An 18,033-nucleotide genomic window follows, 5' to 3' on the forward strand; every position below is an offset into this window, starting at 1 on the left:
TAGTAAGTCTTTTTTCCCAAAATCTTTGTTTCCTCTTCTGTAAAAAAGAAGATTGTTTTATAGTCTTAGTGTATATTTTGCCACAATATACTTAGTCTAGAAAGCAGTTTCCTTAGTCTAGAAAGCAGTTTAACTTCCATTGCAGAGATGTGATATTGCTGCTTGGATTTATTTTTCAAAATATTTTAGTGTTTCTTAGCAGATACTCATGTGCCTTACTAATTTGTGCTCTGCAAAAATGCATTTGATTCTTTGACAATTATAAAAGGTGTGGAAACATTTACTCACTTCAAATGTCATTACCTCAGAAAGGGATGAAAAATAAATTCTGGCATGAAGAATGAAAATGAAGAATGAAGAAGAGAGAAAATTGCTAAGATAAGAAATGCCTTTCTAATTAAGTACATTAAAGGCACTGTTTATGGTATGCTACAGCCTCAAACATGTATCTGACTTGATCCTTTCCAAAGTAAAAAAAAAAAAAAAATGCATATGTCTTTCAATCTAGTACAGGACTTTTTCTCTCTTAAAATTGTGTCTATTTTTAAATAGTAGTTTAAAGACAAAACTGACATAAAAAGCTATTAACATTGCTGGACAATGGTTACTCCTTCATTGAAAGTTTATCCATTGTACCAATCATTATATAATGAACAAAAGACCAAATAATATTATATTCTGATTCTAAACACAAAATGGTTTTAAACGTAACCAGGTTACTTGATTGTGTGGCATTTCTGACAGGAAATGTTGAAGTCTGAAATATCAGTATATCCACAAGATACATCTTTTAACTAAGCAGAGAAAATCACTGCTTTATATTAGCCAAGATTCCAGAAAGAATATATGAAACATGAAAATATAGTCATGATGATTAGTGCTTTGATTTCTGATATTTTCTGAAGAAACATTATTTTAGTCAACTTTGAGTTGCTTTAATCAAAAGGCCTGATAAGAACAAGTATAGGGGAGAAAAAATTTATTTGGGACTCAGGGTTTCAGAAGTCTAAGTCCATAGACATCTAGCTGCATTGCTCTGGGCCCAAAGTGAGGTAGAACATCATGGTGAAAAAGTGTGATGGAGAACAGTGGGTCAGGACTTGGCTACCACGAAGCAAAGAGAGGCTAGGCTCAGCTCACCAAGAGCAGAATATATACCCCGAAGGCATGCCCCAGTGACCCATACTCTACCTGCCTACAGTTATCACTCAGTTAATCCATCAAGTGGATTAATTCACTGATTAAGTTAAGACTCTTATAACCAAATCACTTCATCTCTAAATTTAATTGCATTGTCTCTCACATGAGCTTTTGGGGGTCACCTCATATCTAAACCATAACAAACACTATTAGAGAAAGTTATCTGGGGAATAGGTCACATGTATTGTGTATTTGCTCATATTTTTGGAAACATTGTAGTTGGAAAATTGGGGGTTTATTAAATTCCATGGTGCTCATTATATTCAAAGCATGATTTTCACTAAGTTACACTTATCTAAATGCAATGCACATTTATTTTAACAAATTATATGTTAACCAGTACATTTCTTTAAAATTCATGTTAATTAAGACAAATATATAGAGATATAGAGATTGTACTGGCACTATTTTTTACATGAATTTTCTATTTTAGGTGCAATGATGGTAAATTTTAACATCACTGAGGAACTTATTACTTTTAGGAGACTTTTAAAACTACATGAAGATATGCAATATCAAGCCATCTACCATTAATGAAGCAATTAAAGAGACAGGATTTCACTGGGGTATAGAGTCAAGCACATTTCTTATAGAACAGAACCACCTCTAATATAACACACAAGTCTGATTTGAAAGAGACATTTGACAACACTTACGTAAGTGGCTCTTAGTCAACCTAAGAAAACAAAAATCATGGTCTGAAGCCCATTCCTCCTTGTGTTTTTATTTGATGAGTACTTTAAGAACCAAGTGTTCTGGGTGTGTTTAGTAAGTTCTGCTATTTCCTATGTGTTATAGGAGCTTAATGATAACTAATTAAATTGAATTATCTACAGTAAAATTTTTAATAAACAGTAGCTCTTGAAATCACTATTACCTATTAATTGAAACAAACATACAAACTATAAATGAGATTCCTTTCATGTTTCCATTTATTATTTAGACTATATATTCACTGAGATAGCTGGTTCTTTGAGAGTTAAACAAACTGGAGTCAAGGCCCATTCAAGGAAGGCTGCAATCCTCACCAATATCTCTGCAAAATTTCCTAGGGAAAGAGAAGACTCTAAGTTGTCATATCTTGCTCAAAGTGCCAGTTGCTCTTCCTTAAGATTTTCCAAAATTTCCTACTCACATTAGGCCTTTACTGGATTTGGGGGCAATAAATAAATAAATAACTTTAGGCTGATTCCCTGGTTTTAAGGTCTTTTACTATTCTATCTCTGCAATTTCTCCAGGTTACTTGTCTTCTACTATACGTTCCTATCCTGTTATTTATCTCTGAGGTCCTTTAACACCCTCTTCTCATCTTACTTTAGCTAATATTCCTGTGAACTCTGAGGCTAAGTTTGCATATCTAAAATCTCACTGATTTGCCCTGTTACCTGGTTTGTTTTTCACAGTCGCCCCCAGAGTCATTAAAAGTGATTAACTAGTGTAGTCATACATGCATAACTAATTAAAACAAATTTTTAAAAATGAAAAAAATGTACTACCTAACCACTGAGGAAAGATACTTCCTGTTAAGGACATTAACAAGTACTACAAAACTGTCAGGTTAATGTAACTATTAAATATAAAAACACTGTAAAGTAAGTATTACTATTATTATTCCTGTTTCACAGATGAGGAAACTGAGGTTTAGAGTTATTTTCTGGCTTTCGATGTTCACAAGAGAAGGGAAGAAAAACTAAGGCTCAACTATTAGCATCAAATCCAGTATTGCCCCATCTTTCTGGCACCCATGGAGTTCTCTATTTTTGGTAATAAGTTACCAAATCTGTCAGATATGAGATTCTTTGTAAACTAAATATATGTATCTCTCTTTTTTGCTGTACATTTACAAATATTTAAAGAGTCTGGAGATTACCCCATCAGATCTTTTTCTCGACCTGGCTTCTATCTTCCTTCACAGTTTATGTGAGAATGTGAACACTACAGAGCCACCAAGGGGAGTTGCATCTGGGATGTGCACCTTCCATTATTTTTCTTCTTCCCCAGCAAAATGCTATGGCATTGCTAGGACATCTGCATTAGGATTGGAAGGATGGGAACACTAAATGAGCAGAATGGTTCCAAGATATTCTGACAGATGTGCCAATTTCTCATTGAATGCAAACAGCACACCATCTTTTAACATTTGCTGCATCTCTTTGGTTCTGCTCAAGAAAAGAAAAAGCACAATAGATTTTGCAAATAGAGTGAATTTGATATAAGAAAATATTAGATATATTGGATATGTACGTGAAGAAAAATGAGAATGCAATTAAGCAATCTGAAGCAATTAGTCTATTAGCAGCAGGAGGTAGGTGGGGAAGACCCAATAGTTCAAAGGAGAGTGAAAGAAAGTAGGATGGCCAGAATCTGGAAGCCAGGTAATATGGCTGGGCTTCCTACTGGTATATGCAGCCAAAGAGGAAGTACAGCCTCTTCTGCAGGCTGTGGAACAGATAAAGAATGGGAAAATATCTCCCATCCCACAACCCTCTGGTACTCCATACCAGACTGGCCAGAATTCTGCAAGCAAAGAAACTTGAAAAACATGTTATTTCCTAAAATACATCATAGAGCAGAGGGCAGGGAATTGAAAAATAGGCAAATAAAAGACATTCTTGTCCTCAAACATCTACAATAAATAATTATTTTCATATTTTGCCTTCTCTAAGTTTGGTTAATAAATGGATCTAGAAAATAGACACTTTACAACTCTGATATATCAAAAATGATTTCTAGGATACCACAGTTACCTAATTTAGTTTTAATATTAACAGTAACAATTTTACTTTATTAATATATATAGTTAATAATTATGTTTTATCTTAAGTAAAATCATAAAGGTGAACTACAGAGCTATTCATGACCAGTGTCTTGATTTATCTCTTTAATATTTCCTCTTCCTTAAGACTGATAAGCTATGGTCTAGTTTTTAAAGCACTGGTCTGGAGGCTCATTTATCAAGATATGTGATGATTCATTTTGTTTGGACTAGATTGTGTTTCTTTCTACCGAAAAATTTTCTCATCCTAAAAAATAAAATATTTCAATGTTCTTGAATGTATAGGCTAAAGGAGAGGATAGTTTCCAATATAGAGGAAAGGCTTGGAAAAAAAAGAGCAAAGAGATGCCAAATGAGCTTCCAATGTTTGCTCAGAAAGATTGGTTATGGCAGGTTCTGCCTTCTAAGATCCAGTTTTCTGAAGGTCTCAATGAGACTGAGGGTAATAGAGGCTTCTGTTCATAAGCTGGAGCCCACTTGCTCAACACAGCAGTCCCTCACCTAAAAGGTTTTTGAATTCCAATGCCATCTCAGATGTTGTACAAGGTGACTTCTCTTGTCAGATCCAATGCCCTGGTCTGAGAACCCAGGGATACTGTAAGTGGACATTCTTCTTTCTTCTCTTTTGCTTGTTTTGAGAAACTCATTAACCAAAATAGATTTTTCTTGCTTAAGAGGTATTGGATTCGTCTTTAACAAAAAGGGTTAATTGAATATTTTGTCTGTGTATACCTACACATATATCTTACAAGTTGAGATAGTTTTCAGGCTGAAAATTACATTGAATGATTTTTAAAAAGTATTATTTTCTACAGGAAGGAAGTTTTTACTTAATAAAAGCTGGTTAAAAGATATGCATATTTTATTTATAATTTCATTGTAAAATATTAAAGTTGGAATTATTTACACAAACATATTACTAAATTCACAAATTTGAGAGTGCTGTTGGTAATCATTCTTTATCACAAGCCATGCAGGTGTTAGGTGGAAAACATTTAGGTAAATTTGGTAATATTTCACATAGCTAAATACTTTCCACTCTTTTATGTTCCTGTGATATCTTGCATAATAAATTTTTTCTTTAATATTTTTTCCCATTAGGTTTATATTTATTTCATTTTTCCCAGGGAAAGCAAATTCAACAGTTTTTGTATCTAGAGATAATTTTCATAACACTCCAAAGTTGGTTGAACATACTAAAAGCCTTTAATATGTTAAGAGTCTATCCATCAATATATATATATATATATATATATATATATATATATATACATATATATATATATATATATATATATTCAATTTCAATTATTTTATACTAGCTATTCCAGTAAGCTTTTCCAAATTCCACAAGTTTATCTAATAATACTTATCTCAATTAAAAAAAAAAAAGAAAAAATATATATAATATAAATTCAATATTAACACAAATATTAGGGTTAGGCCACATCTTCCAAATACCAACCTACACCTTTAGACAAAATACAGACTATAGTGAATAGCTTTCTCATTTTTTTAGCAAATTAACTTCCTCTAAATAGAATTTGATCCCAAAGCGCAAAGTATACTAAAGTAATTTATGTCCTCTAACTTTGGCCTTAGTGTTTTTTAATAATGGATATTGTTAATTAAGAAATATTGACAATCTCATAAATTGAATGAGTAGCTTGCAAAACTATGAAAAAGGGCCCACTTTGATGAGCCTCACTCATGTTCAGGAATCAAACTTTGCCAGACTCCCCAGAAGACCTACATGTTCCTTCAGTCACACCCTGTCTCCAAGGCTTAGTTCTGATAACTTTTAGAATACCTACCTATTTTCTCATTTAATTGTGTTTCTGTAGACATTGAAGCTTGGTTTTCCTGTTTTTTCCCTATTTTTTTAACCCATAGGATCCTCTTCTAATTATTTTCTTTTCTGAAGCTATTCGTTAAATAGCTTGGTTGATCTGTGCTGTAGTTTCCCACAGGCTGTATCTTGCTACATCCCTGTGTACTTCCACGTGTTTCTCCACATTTTCTGAAAATTGGTGGTTGAATCTAGAGGCTTAATGGAACTCAGGTTAGCCTTTATTTATTCATTTTTTAGGTAAATCTACTATTATGGTGTGTTCTTCATTAGGAAACCTAGGAGGTATTTAATGACCAATTATCTCTTTTGATAAAGTAGGGAAACCTTAATGCCTAGATCTTTTCATTCCTAAGGATTTGCAAAATGTTGACATTACAATTCAATTATGCCATATCTTTATCATGTGTTCATTGAAATATTTCTATAAAAAATACTTTCCTTCATCTACTCATTCATTACCCAGTTCTATGGTTCATATAAGAAAAGAAGGATAAATGTTTGATGCTTTCTTTTACTTGTATTCAGTTTAAATTTTGAAGATGTGTTGGCTATAATTCTTGTATATTTTGGAACACAATTTCTATAACTCATCTTTAAATACGACAGCTGTGCCTTTCAAAACATTAAAAAATGTTTATTCTAGTTTTGGTCACATATCCAAATTAATCAAAATTTGCATTTGAGATATTACACTCTGAGATATATAATAATCCAATGCTGTGTAAATTACACTTCTAAATCAAAATTCCACCTTTACCTGTATCAGATTGTACTCACTTTAGTCCATCTAATTTATGGTAGTCTAATATGCTTTGTACCTTTTCTCATGCTACCAATATTATAATATTATTTTATACATTAATGATTGAATATATCAGACCCTTTCAAAATTGTGTTTTCATTAACTAAAGTTTTTTACTCCTCTTAAAGTTCTCATTTTCACCTTATATCACAAGTGGAGAAAGTTCAATTTTGAATGACTAAACCTGTGATCAAGCTGATTAGATCTTACTACTTCTTATATAGTGAAGTTTTTTAATAGACCTCAGTCTTAGTGAAAATGAAGAATTGAAGAAATAATCTGAGAGTCTTCAGTGTCAATGTTTAACTTTCCAGGGAAGAAGATCCAGTGGGAATGTGATTACAACAATTTTTTACATATGGGCTCAGAAATATCCAGTTGGAGGCTGGAAGAATCATGGTGCACTACCCCAAGTGAAAGAAAGTATCATAGAAGAAAAGAAGAGAAACAGCAGGGTAGGAACCAGATAATGGAGTGACTTTATGTCAGTGATACTACTTTTTATGCTTTCGCAGAGGAGATTTTCCCATTTCCATTTTGAGATCACTGCAGATATAAAAGATTTAGAAGGATCAAGAATGGGTGTGGAGAAACTTGTTAAAGGGATAATAAAATAATCTTTTTGAAACTGTGATAGATTACAAAAATGGTTTTAAAAAAGAAAAAAAATTAAATTAATATATGAAAAAACATTTATTCTTCCTTTTTGCATTAGTAAAATTGAAAGTTAAATTTGCAGTGTAACTAGAAGCAGGTGTTTTTCATGTAAAACAGGAGGCCTTCATATTGACTTACTCAGGATGTATGTCTGCTCTCTCCCGCCTTCTCTCTCCTTATGTTCCTCTCATCCATCCACATAGTTTTTCCATGTAAGTCTTAGTGCTGTTCTAATCTTGGAATTAACAAATGCATGTACTCATAACATAAATTTTTGGGGTTTTTTTGGTATATAAATAATATGTATTAGACAAATGGCATAACACTGGTTACTTTGGAATTTTTTTATTAAAGGATATAATTAAATGTGAATGTATTGTGATTTCTCCTTTAGTTTATTCATGGGAATTAACAGGACCAACATTTTAAAGAGCTTATTCTGAACAAAAAATATATATCTTATATGTATAACCTTAATCTTATTAGAAGTAAAAGCCTGTGCTAGATGCTAAGATTTATAACAGGATCAAGCTGCCAGTAAATACTACATTTAGCAGCTTTTTTCATCAAGGTATTCAAAGAGAATTTGAATTGATATGATTATGGAAATGATGGGACTTGGAAGTCTTGGTAGTTGAACGTGAATTTAGGATTGTGGTAGCCATTTTGCAACCAAATAGACACATCAAATGGGACCATAAAATCACAGCTATGATGAACTAAATCAAGTATTGATGATATTACACGAGAAACTTGTCTAATCCGTTTATTTCCGGATTTCTTGGTTATAGGAGCCAATACAAATCCTGTTTTGTCTAGGACAGCATTTCATTTGCAATTATGGTGACTCATATGTTGCATTTAATTATCCTGATAATTGTCTAGATAATCACAAAAATGTATATTATTGTTGTAGTCAGCAGTTTTTGTCACTGTGATGAAAGGACATGACAAGAACAACTGTAAGGAGGAAAAGTGTATTTTGGGGCTCACAATTTCCGAGGTCTCATTCCATAGATGAAGGACTCCATTTCTCAGGTTCTGAGGTGAGACAGTTCATCATGGCAGAAGTATGTGGTACAGAAAAGCAGTTGAGGATATGGCACCAGGAAGTGGAAAGAAAGTGTTCCACTCACCTGGGACAAAATATACACCCCAGAATTATGCCTCCATTGCCCTACTTCTTCCAGCCACACCCTACCTGCCTACAGTTAATACCTATCAGGGGATTAATGCACTGATTGGGTCAAAACTCTCATAATCCAGTAATTTTACTTCTAAACTTGTTTACATTGTCTCACATGTGAGTTTTCGGGGAGCACCTCATATCTACACCGTAACAATCATATTCAATAGAATGCATGCTTGGGTACATCATGTAGTAAAACAGTATAAAATGGGAAGATTCACACTCAGAGACATTACCATTCCTATCATGAATTTTTGTAAATCCTTATTTAATTCATTTTAAATTATAATATCCTTTCTATTCAGTATGTCAATGTCATACATCTTTGACTCATCAGCATTAGACAACATCTTACATCCTCAATATCTGTTGTGATTTAAATTATTTAGTGGTAAATCAATGGCTTCAATTTATCTATTTAAGCTTCTATTTGATAGCACATCATCTTTAGTGTTTTCCATGTAAAACAAAGAATTAGCATAGATACACATTGTTCCTCATTTAATTTTCTTATTTGTTTCATCTATGTCATTACACTTATGTTTCAAAGATTTGCTATATCTATTCTTTGAAGTTTTCCTCTGCAATTATGTCTTCAGAACACTTTGCCTGTTAATTGATTGAATTTTTAAAGGCATTGAAAAGTATGAAAATATTTTTTCATTGTAACATGAGTACTACACCTCCATACACAAAGAAGGAACTGTATCCCTAAACTTGAATAGCAATTCAAAGAAAAACCTTCAAAGCATCAATTTTAGATTCATTCTCTTTTCAATTGTTCAGAATCATACAATATTTTATGCTTTATGTTAAGTTCATAACTTTTTTCTCGTTATTCTCTTTTTCTTAGCTTTAATTTGTCATTCTGTGTTCTTCATTGTTGAGGGAAAAGAAGCAAAAAGAGCTGAACTTCGAATTAAATATATGTTGAATGTTCTCCATTTTCTCATAAAGATATTCACTATTCATGAAGTCTTCCAACTTCCTATTTTAGTTTAAACAAGATTATTTTTCTGGGACTATGTGCAGCTACCTTCTTTGGAGGACTCTTCATTGGAATAATAGGGTCAAGACGACTATTTCACATACTTTGTGTCTTTTTTTGTTTGTTTGTTTAGGGTATTTATTCAATATACCATGGTGTGCAAGTTAATCTGAATTTTCAACTTGATTGGATTAAGAGATGCCTACAATTAAAAGGCTCTGGGTGTGACATTGAGTGTGTATCTAAGAATGATTGGCATGTGTGATAGCAAACTGAAGTGTAGAACCTCCCTAAATATGGGCAGCACGTCTAATAGGTTGGAGACTTGGATGGAATAAAAGTTGGGAAAACAAGGAAGCAGTTGTAGACACGTTTCTATTTCTCTTGAAAGGGTTCTTGATTGCTATTATGATTGCCTGAGGATATGAGACTCCACTTCCTTCACTCTTCCAAAGTGTATTCTGCCATTGATTCTCCAGGGAGTTTCCAAGCCTTTGATCCAGGACTGGGGTAGCATAGTTGGTCTAGGTTTCAGCATCTTGGACTGTGCAGCTACTGATTCCTCTAGCTCTCCAGCCTGCAGACAGCCATTGTCAAACTATCCAGTTGCTTCTGGTTGTGAAAGCCAATCTAATAAATCCCCTTTTTTATAAGTATATATACATATATCTCCTGTTGGTTCTGTTCCTCTAGAGAACTCTTAATAATACACTAATACACATGGCATTTATTCAAGTATGTTTTTATTGAAGATTTAATGAGAAGAAGATTTAGTTTTGGCACATATTGAGATTTTGTTCTCACTTTTCATTAATGAATTGAGTGGTCTAAAAATATCTAGCTTTGAAATAATTTTCTCGAGACTGGGGTTATGGCTCAGTAGTAGAGCGCTCGCCTTGCATGGATAAGGCCCTGGGTTTGATCCTCAGCACCACATTAAAAATAAATAAATAAATAAAATAAATAAATAATAATAATAATTTTCTCTCAGTTTTTTAATGCTTATGCTACAATGTCTTTTCAAATCTGACCTTTCTAATGCTGATTAGAAGTCCATGGTCCTCTATGTTTAAGGTGACCCATTTGACAAAGTGTAATTACTGGTTTACTATTGTTTTGCTGTGTTGGCAGGATTTAAACTTCATTCTTGCAATATTATTTTTTTCTTTTCCAAAATATGACTAGACATGAACTTTTCATTCATTTATCACATTCAGTAAGTATTGAGCTTTTCATTCTGGTAATAAATAACCTTTTTCATTTGTTTGTTTGCATTTCTTATTTGGTTTTGTTGTTGTGGCTGCTGTAACTTTGCAGGCGGGGGGGGGGGTCTTTTTTATTTTTTTCAATTTTTAGACAGATGGTCCATTAATTTTCCTGAAGTTTTCAAGACGTAGATGCTGGACATCTCTTAGTTGCTTCTTGTCTGAAACTTAAGTTTCTTTCATGTTTTTTTAATCTTTAAAGTAATTATTATAAAATGTTCATTTTCCTGGTTCTGAGAAAATATACATTTTTGTGGTCTGAGAGAGCTCTCCCAGAATACTTTTTTTTTTTTTTTTTGGTTTGATGAAGTATCCATTTCACCTTGCAGATGTGAAAAACTAATGGTCAAATTTTAAATATTCGTTAACATCATATCTGTACTGCTGTATACTCCTTTTCCATAAAACCTTTATTTATTGTATGAATAAACTGTTTTGAAGTTTTCTGATGGCTATAAATAAAAATTTCTTTTCTTTTTTTTAAAATATTACATCAAATAATTATTTTCTTGGAGTTTCTCTTATTATATCTATGTATCTTAATTTTTCTCTTCTGTATATGTTGTGTTTCCCCCATTTAACAGCTAACACTCTTTGTCATTTATATCTAAAAATAGGCACAGGCTAGCTGGGAAAAGGTTCTTCGAGAGGGTTTTAGGTTAATTTTCTAACAGTTTTCTTCCTGACAAAGGAAAGCTAAATGTGGTTTTTCAGTCCTAACAGGGTGTTGTCTACATAATTTATTTTTAGAAAATGAAATAAGGGAGAGTGGAAGGCAAACAGGCAGGCTTGGGCTTGTTCCTCCTCCAGCATTACAAATCAGAAGCAGCATGGAATAGGAGACAAGTGCATCTGTTCTGTAACCAAGTCTGTCTATTTCAAATTCCGGCTCTGTCACTGATTAAGTTCCATATCATGGTGCTAGTTACTGGATCTCTTTCTTCCTCTTAATTCCTACATCCAAACAATAGATTTCAACACTGGTTCTTATATGCTACATATAACATTTAGAAGAATAGTACATAGTAAGAACTCTGAGCTTAAAATTGGAAAAGGGTGAAAATTTTTATTTCAGCATATTTTTTCTTGGAAAGAATTACTTTGGGTTGTTATGTTTTTATCTGTTGCAAAATTCTAAAACTATGTGAATTCCTTTCTGTTTCTCTTGAAGTCTCACCCACTCCAAACCCCCTTGGGAAGATTTTTGCTTACCTCCAGTGGATTAGTTTTAGATGCCACTGTTGCTCTTGATAACAGTGGTGAAAAGTGGGGAAGAGTAGGGGATTCTCAAATGTCTTCTATCATTATAAATGGTAAAAACTACTCATAGTAATCACAACAGCCAATTTCTACTCCCTGTAAAATTTGAGTTCAGAATTTGAATTCCCCTACTCTGAACTTTGAGTATTTACAGGACATGGGCTAGAAGAATGACTTCAATCTTTACTGAAATCCTCTCCTGAATTTTATTTTAGGCCACCCAATCAATGCAAATCCATCTGCTTTCCTTGTTCCTCATATTAGATGCAATTTACAGTTTAGGATTCCTTTGTTTCCCCACTCCATGTATTCATTTGTCTGCCTAACATCTTGTGGCCATTTTGAATGTGAAGAAACTCGATTTTGTCACCCTGAAATTTTTAGGTTGGTTTCTGCATCAAATTCCTTAATTCACTTTTATCTATATCTAACCTTTGTTCTTAGTTTCCTGAATATTTTAGTCTGCATTACTGTATTCTATAACAAATATTAGCTTTTGAATTTTCCAATTATGTTATTAAACAGAGTAAAGACTGTATTTTAATATCTATATATGTGACTATCCATGTTAATATCATTTAAAATGTCAACAGAATTCTTTGTGTTATATAAAAATTTTGAATGGAATTAACTTTTACCAGGGCAAACTTAACTTAATGCATGTTCCCACATTGTTGTTATTAAATTTTAAAGGCACTTTTTCTGTGTAACACCTCACAGACATTAAGGATTTAGATTGGTTCTCTTTCTCTTAGAAATACAATCTGTCTACATTGCAAACAATGAATTCATTCATGGACCATATTAACAAGTCAATAATTTATGGCCCTTATTTACACATAAGATATTAAATATATGCAATGTAAACTTTTAATTATGAACAAAGAAATTTATATATTATAAATAATACTGTCCTGAGAAATTAAACTAATGGAATATTTTCACCTTTAAGGTTAAGGTCATGGCTCAAATAAGGGAATATATTTACCTGCAAATGGAATCAAATGACCTAAAATACCTTTTCAGCCTTCTACTTTACTGTATGGTTTGCAAGTGAAAGTTTCAGTGTGGATGAGTTAGCAATGAGGAAAAAAATCAAGGCTCTGTGATATGACAGGGATACTGAGTGCTATAAATAATGGCAGTGTTCCAGTTTTTGAAATTGTTTCATTTAAAAACTAAGCATTCGGTTGCCACACAGTGTTATAAGATTCTCAGCCTTTTTGATTCAATTTAAAGGAAACATTTATGAAGTTTAAATTGTTCCTGAAAATTCTACATTCTGTAGCATTTTAAACAAGTGAATTTTATACCAAATTCCCACACAGAATGTAGGTGAATCTCAGAGGATGCAATCACATCCAATTCGTGGACTAGTTTTACATTTTGTGGCTTTAATTTTTCTTTTTTAGCAAAAGGATAGTCAAAATTGATGAAGGCAAAATTTAAATTCTCAGCTTGTTGTCTCTCCAATAAAATAACTGCTCAGATGAACAAGAAAATAAAATAAATACTGCAAGAACAAGATGGGCACGTGCTGAGGTTGTCCTATGTTCCATGTCCCTTGTCTAATCGGATAGGAAGTCAATTTGAAAAGTCATGATTCGGCTCATCTGCTTTTGTCTGCCCTTTTGATTTCCTTTATGGGTAAAAATGTAATAAAATCAAATAACCATGTCCTAGCAGGGAAAAAACTAATACACTTCAATGCTACATGGATTATATTTGACCTGAGGTTTAACTTGTTTTGTTGCTTAAAAATTTTCTTGGTATTTTTTATCTCCGTTATTAGCATTTACAGTATAATTACAAGATACCTATGGGGTCCATGGCATGTAGATGATGAATGTGTTCCCAATTCATTCTCCTTGTTAGGAAATTTGGGTGACAAAACACTTGGAAAGTGTTTCATGATCTCTAAATCTGACACTAAGTGGTATATATAAAGGTTATTCTTGTATATTTGGTCATTTCCATGCTGATTTCTGTTTTCCTTCAGGACTCTGGAGGAAATCACCCCTTCTACTCAAAGACTTTCATTCACATCTAGCCCTAATGTACAGTGATTAGCAGTACTTCAAATTACCAGAGTTTTACTAGTTGGGTGAGGAGTTACCTTTTATTATTAAATTTTATAAGCTGACTGAATTAAGTTAAACCTGTACATCATTTTTCTTTCTGGAAATTAAAAAGATTTACACTCACTGTTTTGAACAAGTACATTTTTACTTGCAGCTGTCAAAACAAGCTGTCATTTCAATTATCTAGAGTATCTATTAGTCAATTTTTAATAAAGTTCCAACTACGTGTTCCTGGTTTTTAATGAATGGCATCCCTTACACACCTTTTAAATATGTGCTTTGTGGCCCCTAAAGATTTCAGAAATTAGGTAGAAAATATTAAATAATTTAATTGCAAAATGCTTTAAATTTTTCCACATTGCATGAAGTGCACTCCTTTCTATCAATTGTATTTCATTTAAAACCCCTCCTTCTTAGCAACCACAGCAGCAACAATTTAGATTGCAGCATTTACGGCTTTGAGATACAGTTACATTTTCAATGGAGCAGTATATAAACAACTTGTTTCACATATATACATATATATATATATATTTTTTTTTTTCAATTTATTTTTAAGGTATGACTCTCCATTCCATCCTGACTATAAACTCCTGAAAAATAGTAAACATGGATCAGTTTTGTCTACATTTTTACCAATAAGTGCTTAATCATTACTTATATAATTTGTCTTCATTAAATTTTTCACTAAAATATAAAATATAATTTTATTATATTTGGAAATATAATAAATACTTATATTCAGGTCTTTAAAATCTCCAAGTATTCTCCACTTCAGAGATTAGGTGGGTGAGTCCCAGTGCCTTTGGCTGGTTGACAAGGAAGGGGATTTACCTCTCTTGGTGGCCAGAGCACTAATGCAGTGTTCAGTCCACCTTTCCAACTTGGCCCTCGTGCCTAAGCTGTCTTTATTCCTAGAATGTCCTCCTTTCTCTTACTGTGCTCCTATTAAAGCCATTCTTTGAGGGCTGAGTTCAGTTTTCAGTTTTCAGTAACTATCATATAGTTACCACCTAATCAGTAGTGGGCACTCAACAACTCTCTAAAACTTCTGACTTGTCCCTACTATGTCTCAAGTTCAACCGCTGCTTTGTTCATACTTAGCATTTTCTAACTTCACCACATTTCATTTTCTTTTTTTCATTATGGACCTTTCCATACATTCTACCTTCTCCCCTAGAAAATAAAACGCCTTAAGAGTTATAGGTCCACTTTAGATTGTCTGGGTATGTTCATTATAACCCTTATAATACTTAAAGAGTACATAATCTTATTTCACAATGTAGATTATCTAATCACAGGTGTGTAGTTTGAATCCATTATATAATTTAATTTGTGATATATTGATCACTTATTTAACATTTCTTTGCTTTACTTTTCTGATATGTAAATTCACTAATAATAGTACTCATCTATGAGGTTTTTGCTCATCTTTAGACTTGTAATGAAGACTAAATTACCTAATACATGTAAACAGTCACAGATAAGTGCTTAATAGATATTATTTTTTGCTATTATAACTTTAATGAATTCAGGAGCTCCATACACCTCTTGAAATGTAAAGGATATATGTACATCTATGAGCATTATTTTTCAATAAATAAATGCTTCATAGATTTTTATCAAACTGTCAAAGGTAACCACAAACCTAGAAGTGGCTAAGATCCAATTTTATAAGTAGTGGTAATATTCAAACCTAGGCAGAGGAAAAAGCATTCCCAAGGTGAGTCCACTGGGAAGAGAGACCTAGCTTCTTGTGCTGGTAGTAAAGGCATAGCCAGCTAGTTAGGTTAACAAAAGAGTTAGGCCGTGCTGAGGGATTCAGTCACATAACCATTATGCCAGAAACATTGATAATTTTTGAGATTCAATCCTGTGTCTATGCTGGAATTGATACTTGGTAGTTTTTTCTGTCTAATGCCCATTGAAACTGCTTTGTAGCCATCCCACTACCATTCCAATGGATCACCCCACATTTGTTTTGGGCATTTGCCTCTTTTCCCTTAGAAACTTCTCCAAGACTTGTAATCAAGGTGCTTTTTCTTCTTTTAATTAAGGATCAGGTATTTGATCCTCTCAGTCACTTAGAAATTCCCTCTTTCTCAAGAAAATGTTGATCGGAATGTTGAATAATTTAAACTGTATGAATTTTCTATTGCATCACTGATACTCTGAAATGAACTCTTATTAATTGCTTTGACTTATACTGCAGAGTGACATTGGCTTTTAGCCCAAGCTTCTCTCCAGACACTTTACCAATTTTACCTCTATAACTGCCAACATTGTCCTTCTCCAAACTTGAATGCTTACTTAAGTAACACATTCATCTCTGAGTCTGGCTCCCAAAGGCTTCCTGCTGATAGCTTCAGCAGTTTATCATCTCCCACATCTCGTGTCAGAAATTTGTTTAGGCTACAACCTACGGGCAGGAAGGTAGGATTAGAAGGTTCTAGATAAGTGAGCTAAGGCTCAGGGAAGGGAGGATATAATATGCTGAACACGGAAGAACTGAGCAAGACACACTCACTTATCAGATAAAGGAAACATTATGACTTATTACTCTATTAAGAACATTAAGTCTTGTGATTAATAAACACAGATGTTATTCCATTCAAACTTTCCTTTATTAGTTATGCTACTTATAGATACTTATTAGCAGCTACTTGGATTTCTAAAATCCTCTATGTTTGGAAATCAACGTGGCCTGGAATAGACGTATTCAGAACATTAAAATTGTTATTTAAAATAATAGTATTTAGAATGTTATCATCACATTATTAGTGATATTTCACTTTCTCCTTTATGTATTCTTTCTTATCTATTAGATTGATAACATTTTCTTCATCATTTTTTTTTCTTTCTCAGTTGTTATAGATCATGTATATTCCCTGTCCCATGATTATTCTCATTACATGCCCCAACAACATTTGTGGATATTCTTTGCAAAATTTTATACAAATATATAAATGTGTTTTGTTTTGTACAAATTTAATCAAATAATAAATAATATTATGCAGCCAGTTCTTTTATTTTAAAATATCTCTCAATGTAAATCCAGACATTTCTCCACAATAATAAATGTGGATATCTCTCATTATTTTCTTAGTTTATTGGATAATATTCCATATTGTGGATGTTGAATAACTTATTCTTACTAAATTTTTATATTATTAAAGATTAACATGTGAATTTAAGAAAGAATAAAACAGTACCAAAGGTGTAAATAGTAATAGAAGGCTAAAGCAAAAAGACACATTCCTATGACAATTTAGAAAGCCTTTTATGATGTGATTACTATTTATCTGTGTAGCATAAATGAATGAGGACCCAACACTTGGGTTAGCTCTACAGGCTAACCCAAGTGGCTTATTTCATGGATCCTGTATGTGTCTCCTTCTCTTCATCACATTTGTATGTTCTCCTCATTGTACTCTACCTCTCATTAGTGCAATTAACTTGATCTTATTCCTCCTTTGGTTTTCAGTGTAGATGTTATTTTCTCTAGAAATCTCTTTACATTTGTTATCCCTTGAAAGTCCACCCATACAAGTTAAATTTATTCATTATTGCACTTGTAAAACACATAAAAAATGATTTTCCTCTCTATCTTAAACTACAAACTGCATGAGATAGAATGAGGCTATTCAACTCTCCATGGTAATACAAAAGCTTAGCACCAATAGTAAGTATCAACCAATATCGACTGGATGAATAAAAGAGGTAATATATATTAATCCTTTCAATATTACACCTTAGGTTGGCTGTTATCAACACACAATAAGCATATTAGCATAAGAAACCATATGTTATGAAATAAACAATTCTATTTAGGCTAATTTTAATTTTCTCTTTTTCACTTATAGAAGTGACCACTTTTAAACTCACTACAACATACTCATCATATTAGTTAAAATTATCCGTATGATATGTATCTGTGCATCAATTACAATATTACAATTCTAA

This window comes from Marmota monax, unplaced genomic scaffold (assembly GCF_021218885.2).
Source record: "Marmota monax isolate L192 unplaced genomic scaffold, Marmota_monax_Labrador192_F-V1.1 WCK01_AAM20220418_F8-fsc00013, whole genome shotgun sequence".
NCBI lineage: Eukaryota > Metazoa > Chordata > Mammalia > Rodentia > Sciuridae > Marmota > Marmota monax.